Source organism: Podarcis gaigeae (assembly GCF_964106915.1).
Source record: "Podarcis gaigeae genome assembly, chromosome: 6".
Taxonomy (NCBI): Eukaryota; Metazoa; Chordata; class Lepidosauria; order Squamata; family Lacertidae; genus Podarcis; species Podarcis gaigeae.
The window spans coordinates 16,353,918-16,366,765 of record NC_139682.1 but is presented as its reverse complement, the minus strand read 5'-3'; the positions used below and the strand labels follow the sequence as shown (position 1 = coordinate 16,366,765).

General features: G+C 43.2%; 1 long non-coding RNA gene across 1 annotated transcript in view; it reads left to right on the top strand.

The window, feature by feature from the left end:
• The window catches only part of LOC310847238, a 410,873-nt gene extending 398,475 nt beyond the window's left edge, over positions 1 to 12,398 (top strand). The window contains exon 3 of the long non-coding RNA XR_014565708.1: positions 12,145 to 12,398. This is a non-coding gene — a long non-coding RNA (uncharacterized lncRNA). The remainder of the gene's footprint in view (positions 1 to 12,144) is intronic.
• The last annotated feature ends 450 nt before the right edge of the window (positions 12,399 to 12,848 follow it).

The window sequence follows — 12,848 nt, the reverse complement described above, 5'->3', positions numbered from 1 at the left end:
TCCTCACTACATCTCTACATTAACACTGCAGTCCAAACCCCCTTTGTGCTGGCCTGGGGGAGATGAAGGATGTTGGATTGGGTGTCCCTTTGCCCAGCCTTGCCAGTCTCTGCCTGCAGAGTGATGCCAGCATCAGATCCCTGGCATAGAACTCCCCATTCCATCTGCTGGATGTGTGGGTGGAAGGAAGTGCTGCCGTCAGTCAGCTCTTGAAAGCCCCCAAAACAGGGCACCCAAAACTTCCAAACTGGAGGAAAGGTAGCCAACCTTAGTATGAATACGGGTTGCTGCAGAGGTTTGCTGCGAGTCTAGAATAATCTAATGAATATTGACCCCGCTACAAGTAAACCGTTCTGTTGTAATATATATTCAGCCCTCCATGCTCTTAAATCAGCGAGGAATGTAGTTCCAGAATCTACTATGGGAAAATAAAAGGCTTGTTTTATTAAAAGTTGCTGCCTTAGGGTGTTGTCATTGTGACAGTATCTTTAAACATCTATAAACTGAAAGAGAGAGAAATAAGTTATTGATTCTTCACCTGCACTGCTTTATGTATTCTTAAAAAAAGTATTGCAGATTTTAAACTTCAGCTTCTTCTTACTTGGTGGTGTGGTGTTTTTGTTTTGTTTTTTCATTGAATTTTTCTATAATTCAAGAAAAAGAAGAAGCATTTTTACAGTTTTCCAAGTGCCATTACCACATGTTTCCACTCTGCCCCATTTTTCCTGGTGCTGTAAATTCTCTTTGAGGTAGCTGTGGTAACTGCTTATAAGCATCAGATTTGCCTTCTTCTTCTTCTTCTTCTTCTTCTTCTTCTTCTTCTTTAGTTATTTATTTTAATTGGATTATGGTGTGATATGTTAATTGGATGTTTTTTATTGGAAAATTAATAACAATGATTTAACAAAAAGAAAGAAAGAAAGAAAGAAAGAAAGAAAGAAAGAAAGAAAGAAAGAAAGAAAGAAAGATTTGCCTTCTTTCATGGAAGGCTGAGAAGGCTCCAGTGAAGACGTGACATATGAACTCAATCTCTTCTGACAAAAACAGTACCCACATAGGAAATGCCCACTCAGATGCAGACCAAGTCTGTTGCCACTTAGTGGCTAAACTGTAAAATCACACTAGCAATACACTTTTTAAAAAGAAAGTACTGTGTGAGAGACCCAGTGGGGTTTGAAGGATGTCATGGAGATTTTCAGAGTCAAGTTAAGTTTGGACCAAGCTTTCAAAGTCATGGGAATTTGGAATAGGGGTGGATAAATCTGTCTATTTCTGGTCCATATCAATGTTCCACATGCTTATTCATGCACTTGCCTCATTGTGTTTCTGCATTAATCTCTGAATCTTCTTAAAAGTTTACACGAAAATTCATGTTGAAATAACGTGTTTTATTACATGTTTTAATTAAAAAAAAAACACTGTATATTTAATTCTAAATGCATCTTAACACATTTGGTAGTGCATTTTGCTATATTTTCTGAGGCAAGAGCTGTAACACAAATTTTGGAAAAGTGTGAAATGCATGTTCTGATCTGCACTTTAGTCCATCATCGGACCAGTTTCCACTGGAATTCACAGAAATCAAATTCCTCAAGCATCCCTAGTGAGTAATTCTCCTTTGTGTTAAGACCTATAACACACCTTAGAGTGCAGCTATGGTCTCTTGTGGAGGCTTACAAAACCCTTACAAAGAACAAGCTTTTATTTATTTATTTATTTATTTATTTATTTATTTATTTATTTATTTATTTAAACAATCACAGCCAACCTTTTTCCTCCAGTGAGGTTGATGTACATAGTTCCTTCCCTCCCCATTTAATCCTTACAATGGCCCATTGGGGTAGATTAGGCTGAGAAACTGTGACTGGCCCAAGATCAATGAGGATTTGAGCCATAGTCTCCCAGACCCTCACCCAACACTTCTAACAAAATGGGGTTGGGTCACCACCTGTTCCAAAGTTCAAAGGGTACACCCTGCTTTCTGGATCTTCTTCTTTGTGATGATTAGTGAGATCCCGAGAGAGCACCAGTTGACTTCATAAGAGCTGGCCACCCCTTCTTTGACACAGCAGTAGATAATTTCTGTTGACATACAGAGTTAAAACATTTAGAGCAGTCCTGTTTCTTTAATTAAAAGGTCCTTTTAAAAAGGAGCAAGCAAAACATGAAATTATCTGAGTTCTCAAAGAAAATCAATAGCCACTTAGAAAGTTCGGGTTATTAATTGGGAAGAGTATTCATAACATACATAAAACAGAGAGAAACTCTTCTCTGAAGAAAGCAATTGTGCCCTCTAAAATTGAGAAAAGACCGTGGTGAGAAAATAGAGGAGAGAGAGAGAGAGATCATGGGCAGTTTTGACATCTATGGGCAAGCAGCAGGCTATTTAAAAACTGTTCATAGTATGCCAGATGCCATCAGCTGAAACTGCATTTCCATCCACTTGCTGGACAGTACATTGCAGAATTCTTGGAGCATTGGGTAGGCTATCATCTGAAGTGGCAATTACAGAATCAGTTACCACTCAATAGAAGGAAAGAAGGGAGGTTCCCTTTCCCTCATTTTAATTAACTAGTCAGTGTCTTGGGTTTATTACCTGTTTCATGCTTTTTTAATGTGATTTTTATTCAAACCATAGCCCCAAGGAAAGGGGATTAAGGCTATCCTTTTAATTAAGTCAATAAATGATTTAACAGAATGCAATCTTTCCCCAGCCTTAATTATGGCACCTGAGAAGGTTGGGTATCAAGCAAATAAATATTTTACTTTCCATTAAAAAACAACAACACCCCAACAACATAGGCAGGAGATTCTCTGAGCAAAACCATTATCTCAGGGGGGACAAATGGACTGGGGTTTGGCAGTCTTATGACTTAACTTGTTTAACTTGGAAAGCTGTGCATTTTCTCTCCTCTTGTAATACTCATGGACAGTCAATGAAGCTGAATTTTGGATGATTCAGGACAGACAAAAGAATGTACCTTTTCTCATGGTGTATAGTCAAACTATGAAATTCCCTCTCATAAGGGGTAGTGTTAACCAATAACTTGGGTGGTCCTATAAGTGCAGCAGACAGATTTATGAAGGCTATCAGTGGCTACCAACCCTGGTGGCTACATCAACTCAACTCAACTTGTTATTGTCCAGGACAACGTCCAGCATTGAGGCAAGATACAAAGCCCATAAAGCACATTCTCTAAATGTGTATAATAGAGTAAAAGAGAATAAAAAAATACAAATACCACAGAATAAAATAAAATTGGCATTGACAATTTAAAGTCAGGAACTCCAAAGAAGAATCAGGATCAGTTCCTGGTGGGCTGCAGTACTTGGCCACACTGAGAGTTCTTTTTATCCAAAAGGAGTAGAAGGACATAAAATGCATCTGAACACCCAGGCAGATTTGATAAGAAGGATTCAATAAAAATTTAACACAAACCACAGAAAAGGGAGCAGTACATGAAGACATGGGTCTCTGATTCAACCTTTCCAGAGTTGCTGGAGTACTTGTGTTCCATGGTAGGTTTCTTTTTCCTTTTCCTTTTTAAAGTATCTTCCCCCCAGGACTCCTGGGGGGGGGGGAGATGACATTTAAATGCATCAGTGTGAAGGCTCTGCAATGCTTTTGGGCTGAGAGTGCAGAAGGATAGCTGCTCTGTTGGACTGGAGTGCTCTGTCAGTTAGAGCGTTCTTGGAATTTGAGCCTAGATCATGCTGGCATTCAACATCTACAATACATTACTTAAGAGCCACTCTAGCCTTGTCCTATTCCAGAGGGATGAGTGAACCCAAGTATAATCTGTTGTGCTCTGCCCTTCCCTAGTGGCAAGTGGGGAAAGAAGCAGATAACATTTGATTTCATTCCAGTAGCACCTTAAAGACCAACTAAGTTAGTTCTAGGTATGAGCTTTCGTGTGCATGCACACTTCTTCAGATACACTGAAACAGAAGTCACCAGACCTTTCTATATAGTGAGAAGGTGGGGAGGGGTATTACTCAGAAGGGTGGTGGGAATGGGTGATTGGCAGATAGCTGTGATGAGCCTGTTGACGACTCTTAATGACTGCAATAGGTCTTACATGAAAAAGCAAGGGGTGAGAAGGTGAAAAATGGCTTTGTCATGTATAATGAGATAAGAATCCAATGTCTTTGTTCAGACCAGGTCTCTCCTGTTCAAACTCCCATCATCCCTGATCACTGATCATGCTGGCTAGGAATGCTGGGAGTTGAAGTCCAACAACATCTGAGGACCCACAGGTTGAGAAACACTGATCCAGAAGTACCCACAAGCTGTATACCAACTCCCTAAGAGGGAGTGTAACCCCACCAAGAGCAGGCAACTTCCCACCCACCCCTTCTAGGGGTGTCAGTCTTTGGATTGAGATTTAGTTTGCTGCCTTTCAGGTAGTACTTCCACTGCCTCACCTGCAGGTGTAAAGGAGTAGAGCTGTATGCCATCAGCGTATTGCTGACAACATACTCCAAAACCCTGGGTGACCCCACTCAGCTATTTCATGTAGATGTCAAACAGCATACGGGATAAAATAGAATCCCAAAGAACACCACCTTGAAAGTTCCACTGGGCCAAACCCTAGTATCACCCTCTGGAAACAACCATTCAAATAGGAACTGTCAGGAGTTCAGCCTACACTCGAGTAGGACCCTGGCAGAGTCACAGGCCCGACTGGCATGTTCCCTCCCTCCTGGTCAATCGTTCAGGAGCTTCATAAGCCTTCTTCAGCCCGAACATTACAGTGACCAATACCAACCAACACCGGCACACTTAGGGATCCTCAGAGTTTGCGCATCATGTGTAACAGACCTCAGCAACTCAGCATTTGGGCTGATCTACTTTTATTTACATATAAACACACAAAGAGCACTGCAACATGGCTCCCTCTCTCTCTAGCATCAGACAGCAAAGAGAAAAAGGACAAAGGACAATAGTCCCACTTCATGGAACACAGTAACACAAACATCCTATTTCTGTCACTTCCCACTCTGTGGAGTCAAAACATATATCGTCATGTGATAGATAAAAGTCCCATGAATGCAATCATGGAGCAGGAGTTCTAACAGGAACCACCTTTGTGGAACCACAACAAAACAGTGACACCAATCCCCAGCACAGTCACTCTAGAAAGATACCATGGTTGATGATATCGAAAGTCACTGAGAAGTTGAGGAGAATCAACAGGGACACATTTCCCCTATCTCTCTCCCTACAGAGACCATCATACAGGGCGGCCAAAGCAGTTTCCGTTTCAAAACCATGCCTAAGATGCAACTGAAATGGATGTAGAATATCAGTTTCCTTCAAGAGTGCCTGGATAATACTCAAGCCAAATTACAACCATCCTTCAAAATTTGCACTTCTCCAAATTTTGCAATGCAATTCTGTAGCCAAGCAATGTGTAGAAAAATGCATGTGCTGAGGTAAAGTGTGCATAAAAAATGCACATGCCAGTAAAAAAACAGTACAAAATGCATTAGAGCAGGGAAGACATAAATATTAGAAGAAAATACACTTTGCAAAAATGTGCATGTTAGCAGAAAGTTGCACACAAATGTTGATGAATTTTCAGAAGGGCATTCAGAAGGGCTTTATAGCGGGAAGGTAAATGGCGTTTCTGTGTGCTGCGCTGGTGCTGGCTCACCAGAGCAGTTTCGTCACGCTAGCCACGTGACCCGGAAGTCTCTCCGGACAGCGCTGGCCCCCGGCCTCTTAAGTGAGATGGGCGCACAACCCCAGTCGGACACGACTGGCCCGTATGGGCAGGGGTACCTTTACCTTTACCACTATATTGTAGATGATTTTTTTTTTATTTTCTTACGTGCACTGAGGGTGGGTGGGCTTACCTGGCTACAAGCTGGTGATGGGGCAAGGGTCAATAAAGAGCTGATTCACTTCGGCCAGGGTCACTTTTTTTCTTGTCAGGCCAGGTTCTTCTGCAGACTTCCTCAGATTAGCTCCTTGATGGGGTTTGGGGCTGCAGTGCGCCCTGCTGTGCTGCTTGCAGGCGGCACCTCTTCCAAAGCTTTGGGGGTGGGATGGGGGCCCTTTCCTTGGCAGCAGAGGCTTCAGCACTGCTCTGCAGCCGGCGGGGTGAGCTTTGGACTGCTGGCAAGGCCTCTGTTCATATCTAGAGGAAAGTTCATAAGTTGAATTACCTACTGAAGTTTGTAATGGGAATCGTACCTAAGTAGAGTCGTAGGTAAGTCGAAGTTCCACTGTACAGGTGATGCTCCCAGTGGGCTTAGCTTGCTTGGTGTATTTCCAAACTGGCATGAGACATCTATGCTTAATCTCAAGGTTGTGGGTTCGAGCTCCACATTGGGCAAAAGATTATTGCATTGCATGGGGTTGACTAGATGACCTTCATGGCCCCTTCCAACTCTACAATTCTATGATTCCATCTCTCAGCAAGCATTTTGCACTTGGCTTGAATGAGAGTTACATCTGACCACGGACTTCACCTTTTGCTGATGCTGGCCACTTTCACCTTAAAGGTGATTCCCTTGAAGCAGGCTTTTAAAATAAGATTTGTCTGGCAAAAGGACAAGTAGTGTTCCGCTAATTAGCAAAACCTCTACTTAACATTTCTTTTCTTGGTCAGGGTCATTTCTGGAAAGAAACACAACTGATAATGAGCTCCTTTTGAATGGAATCCAGGAATGCTGGGGTGTTTTATATGTATCTGGAATGTAGTTAAATGTGTGGCTGGAAAGGGAAAGAAGCATTCGGTTAAAGGACTTGCCTCATTTAAATGGTAATGGATATATTGTAACATAGCAGCCTTTCCTGAAAAAGGTTCTAGAGGGCAAGAATGGCCAACATGGTCTATGAACCACAACTTTTTCTCCTCCACCGTTTGATAGGCTTGTCGCTGTCACCACCCACTGTTGTGTTATAAAAGGCGTAGCATTGTCACTGGCTGTATAGTGAATAGAGGAATTTAACGAGTTGTGGGGAAACTGCCCATACACAAGGCTTGGTATAAAATTTGGAAATAGAAAATGGAACAGTTAACACAAAGGATATCAATTCTACTTGTATCCAAACACAAGCAGTGTTCCACTAGTGTAGCATGGCTTCCGTCTGCTCTCCTCTCAGGAACGGACTTTGGCCTTTCAAATTTCAGGGGTGCCATGTATATGGTCAAAAATCTGTGCCCCTCCCTCTCTCACCTTCCATTTTGCTCAGCTCACCACATCATAGTTGCTGCACCCTGAAGCACCCTTGAGGCTCAGCATCCAGTGTGGCAGAACCGATCACACTGCCCTGAATTCACCTCTGCTGTTCTTCCCTATTATTGTTGAGTCATTTAGTCGTGTCCGACTCTTCATGACCCCATGGACCAGAGCACGCCAGGCACTCCTGTCTTCCACTGCCTCCCGTAGTTTGGTCAAACTCATGCTGGTAGCTTCGAGAACACTGTCCAACCATCTTGTCCTCTGTTGTCCCCTTCTCCTTGTGCTCTCCATCTTTCCCAACATCAGGGTCTTTTCCAGGGAGTCTTCCCTTCTCATGAGGTGGCCAAAGTATTGGAGCCTCAGCTTCAGGTTCTGTCCTTCCAGTGAGCACTCAGGGCTGAGTTCCTTCAGAAGGGAATAGGTTTGATCTTCTTGAAGTCCATGGGACTCTCAAGAGTCTCCTCCAGCACCATAATTCAAAAGCATCAATTTTTCCCTATGTTGTTGTTGTTGTTGTTGTTGTTCTTTAGTCATTTAGTCGTGTCCGACTCTTCATGACCCCATGGACCAGAGAACGCCAGGCACTCCTGTCTTCCACTGCCTCCCACAGTTTGGTCAGACTCATAGACCAAACTCCATGGACAAATTCTTCCCTATGCCCCAACCCAAATCCTATCTGAAGGGTCTCCCAATCCTCTACAGCTGATTTTGAGGGTGCATAGGTAGGGAATGAAAAGTTCCATTCCTCCAGCACATGTCCCTTGCTCTAGCAGAATGGGAGAGTCCCCCCTTTTTAAGTTCTTTATGAACTACCTTCTGCATGAATCTCAAGGCAATTTACATGAAAATCATTTTTGAAACAGTGCAAAAAAACAACCACTATACGTAGATATAAAAACAATGCAGGTTAAACATTCTGATACTTTAGGGACTTCAAAGAGAAAGCAGTGAGTTAACTGAGTATATAACCTGGGCCTATAACTTCTAGGAACCTGATCCTGAGATGTGTTGGCCCGTATATGTTAGTATCCAGACCTTGCTCTTGACCTTGACCTTGACCTTGGAGCAGATTGAGAGCCGGAGCAGATCTTGCAAACAAGGAGTTGCATAGTTGTATTCGTTTGCCCCCACAAGTAGCCTAGGCAGCACATTCTACTAAAGAAATATGACAAGGTAATGTTGAACTCCAAAATCCAGGGTGACTTTAGAATGAAAATGTTGGGATCTTTATTAGAATCCTGAAAGTTGGAATGGTACTCCCCATAATGCCTTGCAACACTGATTCAAAGGGTCGGATGACTGGTTAGGGTCTCTCCACTAACTCAAAGCTCGTTGAACCAGAAGAGGTTGTAAGGGAAAGAGATGTGGTTTGTGTTGATTGTCCTTGTCTTCCGCAGCTTCCTCCCTTCCTGCAAAAAAAAAAAAAAAAAGTTTACTCCAGAGTGTTATAGAATATACTGAACATACGGTAATAGCAATAGCAATAACAATAATAATTAATAGCCTAGGAGGTGACATGGGGTGGGTGCTGCAAGAGAAAGGGAGAATCTGCAAAAATCACTCTCCCCCTCTCTTCTTCCCATGGAAGCTCCCAAAGAGCCTTCTTTCAGCAGAGGGACACAATGGGAAACAGCCCATAGACTTGTTCTGCATTTGCCCATTAATCCAAACTGTTTGTAAATCTGGGAGATGCATGTCATCCTCTCACAGCCTGGACTGAATCTTTCCCCCTTTTGGTCCAATGAGGAAAGATGGATTCTTCCTTTGTTTGTTTTGCTTGTTCCCCAAACACTTGCAAAGCAAAATTAAACTCTGGTTCCTGTGTTAGAGAAGGGGTGGTGGTGGGATGCAGGTCGGTAAGGAATCGTTTCACAGCTTTGTTGTCATTGCCTTGTCTCAGGGTAAATAACTCCTTTTATATGCTTACCGAGGTCCTTCTGTAAGAAATGAACTGCACAAGCTAGAGACCGTAAAAAGCAATACACTAGATGTGTAAGGTTTAATGAAATGTCAGCATGAGATGGGGGCATCTTTTGCATTTTAACTTCTATCTGCTTTCTGACAAATCATGATCTTTGAGGTTCACACATTGAGCAGTTATTGTTTATTCGAAGCTCAATCATTGATTCTCTTGTGTGGAAACATTTAGGATCTCAGGGCTATCAGCTACTGCATGGAATATTAGGACTAAAAAAATGCAGCAGTAACAATATTGTTTTAAAATACAACTTCAAAATGCACCCTGAAAGAGAAAATATTGCATTATAGGGTTTTCCCCAAAATTTCAATGTTTTCTCCCCTTTACTGTTGGTCCAGACCTTTGGGCCCTGCCTAATATTTCTTTCTTTATTAACATATTCATTCTTCTCTTCCTCCAAAGATCTCAGGTGGGCTTATAAGCTTCCCTCCATTTCACAACAATCCTGTGAGTAGGTTAAGTTAAATGAGAGTGATGAGTTCATGGTCACCTACTGAGCTTTCACAGTTGCCTGGGCATCTGAACATGGCTGCCAATGGCCTTAAGGCCTATGATATCACAAGGCCTTATTCCATAGCATCACTTTGTCCTGACTCAATGTTCTCAGGCTTGGGGATGTTGGAGGTGTGTGGTTTCAGTGCATGGGGCAGTATCCAACAAACATGTCCTGTCAGTGCAAGGAATTCTGACTGAGCAATGGTGCTTTCCCCCCTCCCAGCATGCACCACACACCTTCCCAAATGGGTTCTAGAGGGTTGTGTAGACCCATAGAACAGATTTAGTTGGTGCATGTGTGAGGAACAGGGAAAGTCTCACTGTGCAAGTTTAAGTTGAAGCATGGATGAGCCCTTAGTGGCTGACCAAGACGCTCAGGAATTTCAAATAGTTCATGTGGGAAACAGCTATTTTATCATGTGGTCTATTTGCAAGAGCCCTCTATTTGAAGAGTATTGCAGTTGCAGTCTCTTCTCTCCCTTCATAGGTGCATTATTTTTAAATAGGGTGCACAGGTCTTGAGGTTGCCCATCAGCAAACACACAGTTCACCAGGTCAGAGTGTTCCCCTCTATGGTAAGATGCATTGTATTTCTTTCCAGTTTAAAGTAATGTAGGAAGACAGTGTTTGAGGAAACCACCCGCTGCTTCTTTAATCTTGTGCCCCAGCTGGGAGGACACACCAGAAGTCAGGATGAAAATGGGGAGGTGAGGCAGCAACTCTTCCAGAGTTGGAAGAGCAGCTGGAAGCACATTCTCAGCAGGTCCTAAAAGGGAAGAGAGGTGTGTGTGTGTGTGTGTGTGTGTGTGTGTGAGAGAGAGAGAGAGAGAGAGAGAGAGAGAGAGAGAGAGAGATGGGTGGGAGGTAAAAGTCAAAGGCAAGGAGAAATTGAAAGGGGGGGGGAGAGAGAGGAGAATGGGAGAAGAAGGGCAGGCAGAGGGGAAGTAGGAAGAAACAGAGAAGTGTTTAAGTGAAGATCTGGAGCCAGTGACATCAGTGACAAGTTACATGAAGAAGGAGGAGAAAGATAGTGATAAGTTTGGGCTAACAATACGGCAAACAAATAAACAGAACAGGATGGGATCCAATCATGGCAGGAGTCCCAAGGGCTCACCAGGAGGCCTCTGAAGGTAACAGACACCCTGGGGTTCTGTAGGTCACTGGGATCAAAAGGATGGGGTGGAGGAAGTATGACAACGGTTATTTCTTAATTTGTGTCAATGCATATGAATTAGAATATGCAGCTTTTATGCAAAACCCCACCTTTTTCGTGACAATGTGTAGGTGGGCACTGTAGGAACATGACCACAGCCTTCAACGTCTGAAACTGTGCCTCTTGAGTGACAATTTCAAACATGTTGGCTGCTTCTTGTGCAGCACCTACCAGAACATGATAAATCCTGCCACTGCTTAACCTGGCTTAGTTCAGGCTTATTCCAATCTTCTCTGAAAGGGCAAATGTAGCCTTGGTACTCAAGCCAAATTAAATGTAAGCTTCAATGTTTTGGTGATGTAAAAATGTGCACTTGTCTGCCCAGAACAAGGTTACTTGCTGTGCTTATATAAATCCCATAGTCGGGAGGACTTGTGGAATAAAGTAAAACTCGTTAAGAGAGGTATTTCCAGGTAACCCGATTACACTGAGTAAACTCTGCTTTGTGGTTCACAGTCTTCATAAGGCATACAAAGCTCTAAGGCTGAGTACGAATTGTATTTTGCTTGTTTAGATGTGGGGGGAATTGAAAGGATGACCAGTCACTCATCAGAAATGCACCATTAGCCTGAGGCACTCAAGGAAAGCTTGTAACTCCCACTGCCCTGTCAGAACATTTCCATATTCTGAAGGGAAATACCCAGTCAACAGGAAGGAGAAAGAGAGCTAACAGTTTGCATGGAAGCTGAAAGGCTTTTGTTTCTTCCACTGAGGACATGAGTTGGTAGCCCACACTGCTTAAGGTATATTGGGGGTGGGATGAGGAGAGAAGAATGGAGGCAGAGCTAGTTAATGTGAACTAATTTGCCATGCTCAGATATGCAGATGACAGAACCTTGATGGCAGAAAGTGAGGAGGAATTAAAGAACCTTTTATTGAGTGTGAAACAGGAGAGTGCAAAATATGGTCTGAAGCTCAACATCAAAAAAACAAAGATCATGGCCACTGGGCCCATCACCTCCTGGCAAATAGAAGGGGAAGAAATGGAGGCAGTGAGAGATTTTACTTTCTTGGGCTCCATGATCACTGCAGATGGTGACAGCAGCCACGAAATTAAAAGATGCCTGCTTCTTGGGAGAAAAGCAATGACAAACATTGACAGCATCTTAAAAAGTAGAGACATCACCTTGCCAACAAAGGCCCGTAGAGTTAAAGCTATGGTTTTCCCAATAGTGATGTGTGGAAGTGAGAGCTGGACCATAAAGAAGGCTGATCGCCGAAGAATTGATGCTTTTGAATTATGGTGCTGGAGGAGACTCTTGAGAGTCCCATGGACTGCAAGAAGATCAAACCTATCCATTCTGAAGGAAATCAGCCCTGAGTGCTCACTGAAAGGACAGATCGTGAAGCTGAGGCTCCAATACTTTGGCCACCTCATGAGAAGAGAAGACTCCCTGGAAAAGACCCTGATGTTGGGAAAGATGGAGGGCAGAAGGAGAAGGGGACGACAGAGGACGAGATGGTTGGATAGTGTTCTCGAAGCTACCAGCATGAGTTTGACCAAACTGCGGGAGGCAGTGGAAGACAGAAGTGCCTGGTGTGCTCTGGTCCATGGGGTCACCAAGAGTCAGACACAACTAAACAACTAAACAACAACAACAATTTGCCATGCTCCCCAATAATAGTACCTCCTGCATCTTTCTTCTCCCACACATTGTAACCACTAATAACCTTTTGAAGTTCTGCCCACTAATGAAGCCACTGTCTCTTCCTATTCCACAGCCCCTTTCATCACCACCTCCATTTCCATGCTTCATACTCCTGCTTTTGTACCCCATCTTCCCTTCGCCTTCCTCCTCCTCCTTCCTTATCTCAACTCTCTTGCGCACAGACCACTCTCAAGTCCATGACTCTTCCTCTCTCCTATGCTGCCGCTCTCTTTGAACATACTTCCCACAATGCTATATGTTACATTATCTTTAAGATAAATAGAACTGTAAGAACAAGGCTTTCAGTTAGCATGTCGAG